Here is an 11482-nt window from a genome sequence, read left to right on the forward strand (position 1 = left end):
GGAACTGACAGTCCAATAAAGGGCTTCAGACTTCATTAAAGTAGTCCTGTAAATACTGTTTGTAATTATAAGGAAAGATCTCTGTGCTTTTCAGTGCTGTGACACGCCTACATATCAAAGCCTTTTCACGAGCAAACTGTGTTGGCATTTGGACTGGCTTTTTAGAATGAAACCAGGGCTTTCAGCGAATAATCCCATAAGAGACATTTGAGAGTCAGCAGAAGTAAAAGCACTGCCTCTGCTTCTTGCAAAATCCTTACAGTGCAGCCCTAAAAACAAAGTTGAACCTCACCCAAAACGCTGAGAAATACGAACACTGAGAAGTTACAGACACACACAGATCAGCACTACTTTACCTTCTGTGGGTCAACGGGCTTTGCAAATTCCCTGAAATGTCTGTCAGTGGCAAGTCTGTGAGTAACGTCCCTCAAGAAAATTCTAAGGTCACGCAAGGTATCCTCCTCTTCCTCCTCCAACATCCCTACTTTTGTGGGGATCACTCTTGTGGCTTCTGAGGCTCAGCTGGTGGTGCTACAGGCACGACTTTCAATGTCCAATCAACTTCAATTCATCAGGAAAAATTAGCCAATTTACAGTACTCAAATACAAGCATATGACAAATTACTGACAGAAAATGACCACCAAAGCAAAGCCCAAAGAGCTAGTAACTTCGATAGGAAAGTTTTAGATGTACTTCTCATATCCTCCTCACCTCTTTTCTTTACAGGAGGCTTAGCCACTTCATTTAGAATTAGGTCCTCAAAAAAAGATGCTCTCTCTGCCCTACCAGGCAACTCAATATTGCACACTTCTCCAAATTCCTTATTAAATAATTTTTGGATCTAAAGCAGAAGGACGAGAGACATTTCAGATTTAAGGCCACAAAAAACTCATCTTCTATTCCAAAAAGACGAGTACCTTTTCAAATTAATAATAACCTGAAGAACACAAACTGAAAAAAGTTATCTTCCTGGCCTTAAAAGGCTACATTTTCACAGGCTGGCACGGCAAATTCAAATATCACCTTTAAGAATCACCTATAGAATTAATGCTCGGTGAAGGGATTGTACGCTACACTGATAAAGTAATGGCTTTCACCACATCCAACAGCGCCTCCTTTGTATTTACTTGCCTTGCTGCAGCCTTTACTTAGAACCTTTATGGCTATAGAGGGAAGAGAAAGGCTTCAGCAGACAAGTGAGGGCTTTTTGCTGAGTTTTTATTTCTCTCCCAAAAGGTGTCTGAAGTAGCTAGTACCTCTACGTCTTCCTCCATTTTCAAGTTCTAGTATTAAAAGGTAGGTAAGGAATTTCACTACTTATTTTAGAAGGAATTTACAGCCTGTACAAAAACTTCTGTGGGAACTCAAGCACTTTCAAAGCAGTTGATAATAAACACGTCTAGGTAAGACCCGTTCTCTTCCCCCAATGACTGAGACCAAATCATCAGAATGACAACAGCGTGGTCCTGTTTTGGGCACCTTCCCTTAATGTAAACTCTCAGAAGTCAATGAAGTTCTGCACGTACTTTTACTACAGTTTATTTAGGAATACAACTAGAATTCGATTCCAAAGTTACTTTAGCAGAAATTGGAACTCAGCTTTCCAGCTTGGAAAGCTTTGGCCTGTATGAAGAAAGAAACTGATTTATTTATTTATTTTTTTAATCAAAGTGTTTCAATTCTCTACTAAATTGCATTATTAGCAGTTTACCCAACATAGCATGGAATGGCAGACTGTCAGAAGAAATCTCTTCAGTAAGAACATCCTCTTGTCATTTCAAGCACTTCATATTCTTGACTGAACCACTTTGTAGCCACCAGAATTATTGTATTAATTTATTATTTGCATGTGTGAGAAGGGGGTGAAAGTCACTTGCTTGATTCAGAAAAAACCTGAAGCAGATGCTTTCACAGTATTCTTTTTCTCTAAGCAAATTTTAAGTGATTTGTTAGGGTGCCTGAGTAATAACAGCATGCATTTAAGAAAGCACAGCATTTTGATGCTGAAAGCATATATAAATTACAAGACACTGAAGAAATAGTAAGAAAAGTATTGACAAATACCTCTTCTGGGAGATCTGAGTGACGTACATCAGACGGAGCAAGCAGCAAAACTGGCAAAAATGCTGGAATGTTACGTAGTAGAGTTAGAAAAGTAAGTTTCAAGGCAGGTCCAGCGTTGTCCCACCATAAATGGATATCTGGGACATAAATTGTGCTTGGTGCTGTCTTCTGAGCATTTCGGATCAGCTAGTGAAAAGGAAAGCTTGGGTAAGAAAACTAAAACACGTACAAGAACCTCTTAATACATAGCTACATAGCCATCTGACTGCCCCATGAAATGAAACTGCGTGAACAGAGTGGCAAGCATCCTTTCACATAAGGAATTTCTCTGTGCACCCTTTCAGATTATCAGTATTCGGAGAACTCTAGTCAGAAGATGGGAAGGATATATTCACGCAGTGGCTAGACACCGTAGCTATATGGCCACAGCCACAATCATCGCATAACAAAGAAAGGAAATGTCCCTCTTAAGGGACACATCAGTATTCAGTCGTGTAACATGTCTGTCCTTACTTGCATGGCTCTCAAACGTTTCCACTAAAGGTAAAAATATTTTAAGGTAGTGATGCCAAACAAGAAAATGGATTTCCTGCCTAAAAGTAAAAACACCAAATCTGTTCATTTTTTCTAGTTAAAACCACATCACCGTGCAAATGAAGTGTTTTCTGAATGTTAATGCTTTTATTGCACATACTGCAACAGCACAAGTTGTGTATGTCCGTGCGAAAACAAAATAAACAGAAGCCCCAAACCTTGGTTGCCTTACTAATATAATTTAGAAGAAGGCTACAAAAAGTAGCCGACATGCAGTCTGATACAGAGCCATCTACTGGGAGCACACAGTCTTAGGAGGCAATGAGAACTACTTTCTGGATCCCAGTGACATGAGCAGCATTTCTTTCCACAAAGAGATGTTTATTAGCAACACCGCCCAGCTTCCTGAGCTGCTAGCAACAGCCTCACTGTAAAACTGAGTATGGAAAATGTCGACATGTACAACATCCAGATTGTTTGTGGTGCTGTCTAAAAGAAAAGGGGATTTTCAGACAGAAGCAAACATCCCAGCACATTAAAACAAGGCCACCTCCATTACCAATGAATTTTGCTCACCTTACTTGCAACTCCATTGATCCTTTACATACAGTCAGTGAATCCGATGAGAAGAAAAAGAAAAAAGGTACCTGTCCGCAGATTTCTTCTGGCGATGCAACGTTTGTAAGCAGAACAGAAAGGTCCAGGGTGTGAACGGGAAACTTCTCCAAAGCGTGCAACACCGCGGGTGCCACGTAAGAAACCTGGCCGTACCCTTCTTTTCCTACTATTAGCAGACGGGGCTGGCATGATGTTGGTTCGCAGAAAGCACTCCTAGAACAAGAGTTAAGAAAACAAGCTTATAAATGAGGTGCTGAATAGACACACAGATGTTCCAAGTAATTTTCCTATAGACTTTCTTTTCCCTCCCCAAATAATCCAAATGGCAGCGGTACATTAAATACATGTAAGATTTCCAGTTAAGTTATTCACTCATTCCAATTGTTTCATCTTCTTCCCTTGTGTTTCCTATTCTTTACTAAACCAAGACTGCAAATTAATATCCCTGCAATCTTGCTTTACTTTATTATAAATTTATTATTTATTATATATTTATTATATACTTTATTTTAAATTTATTTTTATTTAAAAATAAATTGGTGAGGAGCATTTGTTTCCCCACTACAATCAGGCTGTACCTCTGCTGGCTTAAATCAAAGATGCTAGAGACTTAGCCTTGCTCTAAAGCACAGAAAATCTTCTGGACAGCACAGCAATAGAAACTGAGAAAAATAACTGATCCAGCTGTGACAACATGATCTAACTTTCCAACTGTGGGCTTGCATGACTTCCATACTAAAATATCACAAGATTAACACAACTCGGTGGCTTAACAAATAAAGACACCATTCAATTTTCTCTCAAGGTGTTTTAACAAGCCATTTCTCAGTTTTCTTTCTGCTACATAATTCACTACTGGTTTAACAATCCTGGAAAACAGAAGGGCAAAAGGTGGCAACACAAACCCATAAAGCTGGGGTATTTTTAGCTAAAAGGACAGACTGCACATTTATGTGGTCTTGAGTCTTTCAAAGAATGCCATGGATTAAGTCAACGTGTTCTGGTAGTCTACGGATCACTTTGGCTTACGAAGAGAAGCCTGGGCTTTTCAATTTGGTCATTCAGAGCAACTTCATTACAACTTTAGTCCCTCCACCCTTTCTTCTTGTGAATACCAAGCACCCCTTCAACACACAAACTTGATGTTGCCCCTTCGTCTACCACCCCTCGCACTTTTAACAGCTGGAACTGTTTACAAAGACTCAGCAGACCTGAGAATTTAAACGTAACAGGGATCTATCTTTCTTTACCTGCTGAAACAGAGGCAATTTTTCTCTGGTCCGTCAGGCATTCCATCTTTTAATTCATCTCCAGAAACCAAGGATGCATCGTCATCACTGTCAAACATATCATCTTGTAAAATAGGATTGAAATGGTCTGAAAGGCAAAAGAGGTTTGTTAACTTTCCTGAATAGCCTTTGTCTCTTTCTCTTCCATTAATACAGCTTCTAAATCAGTGCCAAAACCCCTTCTTCATTTGAGAGCACACACTGAAAGCTATTTCCTAGAGTTCAGCCCACCACAGATCTAAGGAGATGGAACAAGGCCCTACAAAGCTGTACTAAGTCCCACTGATGTGTACGTATAAGGTACGCTACTCTTGGTGATTTTTTTCTCCCCCTTAGAATAAAGGAGATTACAAACACTTTCTGCAGTTGCTAAATAGATAAAAAAGAAACAAACAAGACCATTTCTTTCTGGAGGAGGTTCCCACAATGAAAGCATGGGGATAAAGGATGTGATGGCCACAGAATTCCATTCATCTAGTAAATATCAATGCTAATTGATCTCACGTGTATAGTACGATCCACAAACATTTAAATTAGGAGACTGGTTAAAAATGATGATAGCTAAAACAATATTTAGCTTAGACCAGTTATACTTGTATCCTGGTCCTGACATTCTTCAGAAAGGAATTAGAAACATTGACCTAGAAATGCTTCCCCTCCAAAGATCTGAGTTTTGATTTTTTAAAGAAAAATAGGTGCCTTATACTTCAAACCTCAAGTCAACCTCTACAAATGCTAATTATCTTAGCTGCCGTCAGAAGCAGGATGCTTCAGTAGAGAACGCATCGTCCTTTACTGTGTTTTGAGTCATTCAGAGCTTCCATTTGGCATTTCAGTTTCGAATCCACAATAAAACCTATGCGTTGTATTCCAGACTTGCCCAAAAAAAAGACATGCACATGGAAATAATAAAATTCTACCACCATTATGTCTGAAAGGTTTAAGTTGATTGCACAAACCGCAAGTTTTTGCTTTAGCAGAATTATAAAGAAGTGGATGCTGTGGTTATACCTTGCTGTCGGTCCTTCTTTAGCGCAAGCTGTGCATGCGGGAAGATCTTCTGCACAACTTGTAAAATATTCTCTACTGATCTTTTAAAAAGTGGCTTGAAAATGGGTGATAGTGCTTATACGGGTGAAGCCTTGATCCGGTTTGAAGCTGGAACAACCTTCTTCATAGCCATGAAAAAGTCCTTTGCTTTTATTTTAATAGAATTAACGTCTAGTAGCAACTTCTCCCTACTTGCATAAATCTGAGGATAGCATCGGCGTAGAGAGCACAGCACAGCTTCAGTACATAAAGATTTGATATCTGCACCACAGTATCCTAACAAACAAAAATCAAACGTTACATCGGTCAAGGCCCAGGTTTACAACATGCAACATTTAAAGAATTTGTAATGCCAAAACCAAACAGCTTAACAGGGAATTCAAAGTGCTACCGCTCTGCAGGGGTGTTTCATGTTGCTCACTGCCTGATATCCTGCGCTTATGCAGCTGAAGCAGACTCCTCATCAAAAACTATACTCTTGAGGAAGATGCCCCAGAACCATTTAATGTTCTCAGACAACAAGAGGAACGATAACAAAGAGTAAATAGATGAAAGCATCTCACTCAGATTGCTATGAAGGTGTGCCAGCTGCCTCGTTGACTAGTTGTGCAGCAAGGCACAAGAGCATGGGTACTGCCTGGTACAAGCTAAGGTTCTTTACAACTTGGTCACAAGCAAGAATCCGTTTCTGTTTCAGTCTTACCAATGCATTTCTCAGCTAGTTCATCAAGCAACATGTCCGGTGGCTGAGGGGTCCAGTCACAAGTATGAATCTTGAAAATTTCTTTTCCAACCCTGAAGCAAAATCATTGCATTTTAGCTTGTCCCAAGTTTTCCTTAAAAATACCAACAAGAAACAAACAAACCAAAAGGCAAACAAACAGACAAAAAAAACAGTCCTCCCTCAAAACCCCTCATCTACTAATACACTTTTCTTACTTGCTCAACTTTCAAGTATTTTACAGTTATTTAATATACACTCTGCATTGTCAACCAGGAAATTGAATATTTCTTATTTGTTATACTGAACTTTTTCTAGGAACCTACAGTGAAAGAAAAGGCATTTATAGCTTCAATAACAAGTTTCCAAACTACGAGACCTAAGGACCCAGAGGAAAATACTGTAATGAAAAATTTATCCAGAAACATTTCTTTGCTGTCCAAAAAACTTCTCTAAAACTTAGCAAGCTTTCATTGGGACAGTCTCATTACTTCATCACATTTGCTTTCCAGCCAGTAAATTCACAGAAAGCACTTCTGGCACAATGCTTCCAATTGCTACAATTACTATAAAGAAGAAAAGAATTATGACTCAAACTACTACCACTGATCCGGGGCACAATCAAATGCAAACACGTCCCCTATTCACTCATAAGTGAAGGATTGAGACCAAAAACACAACTTCATGATGAAAGCGCCCAAGTGGACTAAATAATTAAGCAAACAGGTACAACTTTGGGAATTAAAGGTTTGATTATAGAACTAACTACTTGGTGGTATCATCCTGACCATATATATCCAGTACCAGATTTGCCCTCCATGGAACAACGCAGTGTCTCCACGTGTCACTCTTTTGTTCAAGTTGTCAATTATTTTTTTTCCTATAAAGTTGGACTTTGCCATGGTAGCACTAACGTTGAATTTAAGTTCTCACCTCTTAATTTGGCAAGTTGAAGAGGAAGTGTCTGCCAAAGCGTCCTGGTCTTCGTAAAGCAGGATCTATAGAATCCAGTCTGTTGGTAGCTCCGATTACCACGATCTCCCCTCTGTTATCTATGCCATCCATAAGCGTCTGAAGAGTTGAAACAATGGAACTAATAGAAAAATATAATTTTTACTTACTGGTTCAGTAAATTTTGATACATTCCACATGACTTTTTTGATGCCGGAATAACCTTCTTCCTAGTGGTCATTCAAAACTGGGAAAAAAATAGTCTACCAAGTCGGTTTTTTTTTGATTTGATAATAAATCTGCAGACTGTTAAGTCATCAAGCACTTCAAGACTGTTTGAAATAATCTCTACGTTAATATAAAAGGAGTACTGCACACTTCTGCTCAGGAAGAAAATCACGGAAAATGTCAACTTTGATTTTAGATGTTGAATTTGTTGCAGTGAGATCTTCCTCATCGCACGATTCTATTTGGATTTAAACCATATTATCTATGGAGAGACCAAGATTAGGACAAGAACAGCACAGAGTTCAGCATGAAGCCAATCAGGAGCTCAAGTTTGTATTCTTTGTATTCAACTTTACCCTTCTCTTGCTGGAAGGACCTGCTTTTTGACTCTCCTTCTCTTCACTAGGAGCATGTTCCCTCTTGCATTCGTAATGCTCTTTCTCAGTGGTTTTAGTCTTGTCCTTTGTATCTTGGCATCTCTCTGTAACAGCTGAGGAGGAAAGGTTTTTAGAGCTACATTCAGTGTCACACTTGAGAGAGGAAGTTTGCCGCAATTTCTCACCAGGCTCACAAGACTCTTTGCCGTACAAAACGGTTTCTTTTGAAATGAGGTCACGTTCTTTTGATCTTCTTGCTTTCTCCTTGTCTCCACCGTCATCACATTGGTACTGGGCGAGGTATTCATCATTCCCAGGAGATTTCGGAGGGTCCACGACACTGCACAAAATAAAATCACATTTCTCACTTCTGCTGAAGGACATGAATATTAAGAGTAAAACCTTCCAACGTCGAACAAACAAACAAAAACCTCCGAACTACAGGAACCCTCGCAAAGATATGCCATTTAGAAACCTCTCCTGTGATTAGGACACCTTCTTCAGCTCCCAGAGAAAGTGCTTTTTCCCCTCTTGCTTCTGAAGCCATTGCACTAAAAAAGCAAACGCATCTGTCTCCCTCCACATGCTGCTCTGAATAAGAGCCAGAATATTCAAAGCCACTCTATTTGTTCTCCCCACATAGCCGAAAAAACACCAGTTGAAAGAGTTTTCTACCTCTCTCCACGAATTTACATCCACATATCCTATGACTGCAAAAATAGAAGGCGGGGCTCAGGAGAAACAGCCAGTGCTGGAAATGAAAAAAAGCAGCCTGTTTCTTCAGAGTCTTAAGCCTATGCTACTAGGAACAAAACAAAACAAAACAAAACAAAACAAATCAAAACAAGAGGAGAGGAGAACAACAGCGGGAAATTTACCTATTCTCCAGGTGTTCAATTGCAAAGCCTCCTCTGGAGGATCAACAGTTGTGAATTCAGTGTGCTTACGAGAAATCAGATCTACATCTGAACCACAACTACTTCAGTAGTATCATGAACTTCTGTTACTCTGAAGAAGCAGTCAGCACCGTTTCTATGTTAGGAAAGAGCTGAACAGAGTCTGTTATTCACATCAAGTAGTCAGGCAGGTTTCTTTAGGAAGGCTGGGTTTCACTAGAACATTACTAGCCTGTAAGCCTCATGGCATCACCTTCCACCTTGACTGCTGAACCTCCTTGCTCCCTACTATCTTCTTTGCCAAGATACAGCTGTCCACATTTACATTTCCTACTTGGCTGGACTGAATTTAAGAAGATCTTGCATCTAAGAAAGGGAACAAAAGCTGCTGCCCAGCAGCGTCTGGCTCAGGGAGGAGTGAGAAAGCTCTGTGCAGCCCCCAAGGTCCGTGCAGCAGGAGGCAGGAGGTGCTCCAGGCTCACAGCAGCAGTTCCCCTGCGGCCTGTGCAGGGAGAGGCCCCTGGTGGAGCAGGCTGTGCCCCTGGTGGAGCAGGCTGTCCCCCTGCAGCCCATGGGTCCCCCGTGGAGCAGATCTCCACGCTGCAGCCCCCCTGTGGCTGGAGGAGCCCCCGGTGGAGCAGGTGGCTGTGGCCTGGAGGAGGCCGCGGCCTGTGGAGAGCCCCCGCAGGAGCAGGCCCCGGGCTGGACTGGAACAGGCTGTGCTGAGCCTGCTTTGCCCGTGACGCTCCTTGTGGAGTGATCTCCCTGTCCTTCTGGCAGCCCTTGAGCCCTTGCCAGCCTCTTTTCTCCCCTTGGCGTTGGAGGAGGGGCAGGGAGAGAGCGCTTGTGCTGGAGCTCGGCTGCCCAGCTGAGGAAAACCACCACGGCTCTGTCTTGCCGCTGCTGCAGCACGCTGGTAGCAGCCAGCACCGTCTGTTGTTCGAGCCTCAGCAAGCCCACAGCATCTTCCGTGAAGGGATCCCTTTCCTTCACGCCTGACAGGCGCCGCCTCCAGAGGCTGAGGGCTTGTGCCCCGTTTGCAAGCGCTTTCTCAGTGCCCCCTTCCCCAGAGACGGATCCCAGCTGCTTGGCTTCACTGCCCTCTGCTGCCAGGCTCCCGCAGCTGCTATCCCAGCAGCGCAGCGAACATGCGGATAGAAGGCTGCATCATCGTGAGTATCCGCACGTTCCCATGTTACATCTTTCATTTTCCCTCATTCACAATCGTGTTTTTTGGTCAAGAAAAGTTATCACAAGGAAAAAAAGAATTGTACTTCTCTAATAAGTAGTCTTTGTTGTCCGGCCAGTATCAGTAAAAATCCCTGCTCGCCGGTAACTAGAGCCCTTCATAGACCAGCGGGGAGCAGGGGAAAGGCCTCCTGCCCGGCCGGGCTCCCCTCTGCTGCCCTGAGGGGGAGCAGGCCGTGTCGCGGGCCCTGTGGGTCGGGGTGCCCTTAGGGGAGGGGGGGGGGTGAAGGGCGCAGGGCCTGGAGGCAGGGCTGGGGGCTGGGGTGTTCCCTCCCCCTGTACCAGCCCCTTCTGGGCCCTGTGAGACGCGGAGCTGCTGCCCGGGGTTAGGCCCAAGGTCTCCTGTCAGGCCCGGGGCCGCCCTTCCCCTCGCCCTGCCCTTCCCTCCCGCTCCTGAACCCTTCGTCAGGCGTTGCTGGGCCCTCTGTCCGGCTGTCTGTCTGTCCGTGCATCTGACCCTCTGGCCATCTGTCCCACCACCCTGCCCCGTCCCTGCCCTCTCCCTAAGGAAGCAAAGAGTCCCCGGGCTGCCTTCATGGGGGGGGTAGGGGGGAGAGGGGAGGTTCTGCTGAGAAAAAAATGAAAGATTTCCCCCTTAACGGGCGCCTTGCGAGTTCTTTCGAGTTCCAACCTTCTGCCTTCCTTCCGTAGCAGTGCCTCTAAGGGGTGCGCTGTAAGGCAGCCCTCATCTGGCGCGTTGCTCCTCCGTTCCCCCAAGGAACTGCCTTCAGGATCTGACTAACTCTGGATGCACCCGGTTGTCGCCTTAATTTCTCCTTTAGCTTGCTGAAAACAAGCCGGTTGGGTGACCTTTTGCGTTTCTCGCTTAAAATTTGGATCGAGGAGGTCTGTGTTTCCTTACGCTGATGTCCACGCTGAAGGTGCAGAAGGGTTCCGTGCTGTTGCTTGGGTCAGCCTTGTTGCCAGGTTTGGAATGTTTAGCCTACCGGTGCTTCGGTGCTGTTGGGCTGCACTCAGAGTGTGAGCTCTGGGTGTTATTTCTCAAATACTGCGTTATTTGAGCGTACAGACCCGAGATATTCTGCGGAGAGGTGATTTAAGGCACGTCAGAACCACCGCTGCGGCGTGTGCCAGCGTCGGACGCCCGTTCGAGTGATCGGGCGGAGCAGGTGAGTTGAATTTGGTGCTGGGTGGCGAGGTGGTGTTGGGGGAAGAGCTAGGCTAAGGAGAGCTTCCTCTTGCTCTGCCCCTTCCCATCTCAAATGGCCGCTTCCTGGGGAGATGGGTTCGTTGGGAGGTTAACTACAACGTTACAGTGAGGATGAGGAATCACCTTTAGTCCCGTAGGTATTTGCTGCCAGGCCGCAGCGTTGATTTCAGAAATTGTATTTAAAAAAGGGAAAAGAAAGGAAAGATGTATTCTTTAACATACTCTCTTTTCTCGGAGAGTAGATGGAGGAGCTTCAGCCGTGCCCTTCCTCCGGAAACGATTCCCAGTGTCTGCTCAGACACTGAGGAGGAAAATGGAGGAGAGCCACCCGATA

General features: G+C 43.7%; 2 long non-coding RNA genes across 3 annotated transcripts; both read right to left on the bottom strand.

Moving 5' to 3' along the window:
- Window positions 1-3306: 3306 nt before the first annotated feature.
- LOC311428796 lies at window positions 3307-5807 on the bottom strand. Its single transcript, XR_014687892.1, has 3 exons — window positions 5518-5807; window positions 4468-4594; window positions 3307-3430 (listed from the first exon to the last, which is right to left on the bottom strand). It is a non-coding gene; the product is annotated as an uncharacterized lncRNA (long non-coding RNA).
- Window positions 5808-6258: 451 nt separating this feature from the next.
- Window positions 6259-8156, bottom strand: LOC311428795. 2 transcript variants are annotated; one of them, XR_014687890.1, is made up of 3 exons: window positions 8019-8156; window positions 7211-7348; window positions 6259-6351 (listed from the first exon to the last, which is right to left on the bottom strand). It is a non-coding gene; the product is annotated as an uncharacterized lncRNA (long non-coding RNA). The 2 variants fall into 2 exon arrangements; XR_014687891.1 differs by lacking the exon at window positions 8019-8156 and adding an exon at window positions 7813-7947 and having other exon boundaries at window positions 7211-7370.
- Between the last annotated feature and the right edge of the window lie 3326 nt (window positions 8157-11482).

Source organism: Aythya ferina (genome assembly GCF_964211825.1).
Source record: "Aythya ferina genome assembly, contig: HAP1_SCAFFOLD_140, whole genome shotgun sequence".
Taxonomy (NCBI): domain Eukaryota; kingdom Metazoa; phylum Chordata; class Aves; order Anseriformes; family Anatidae; genus Aythya; species Aythya ferina.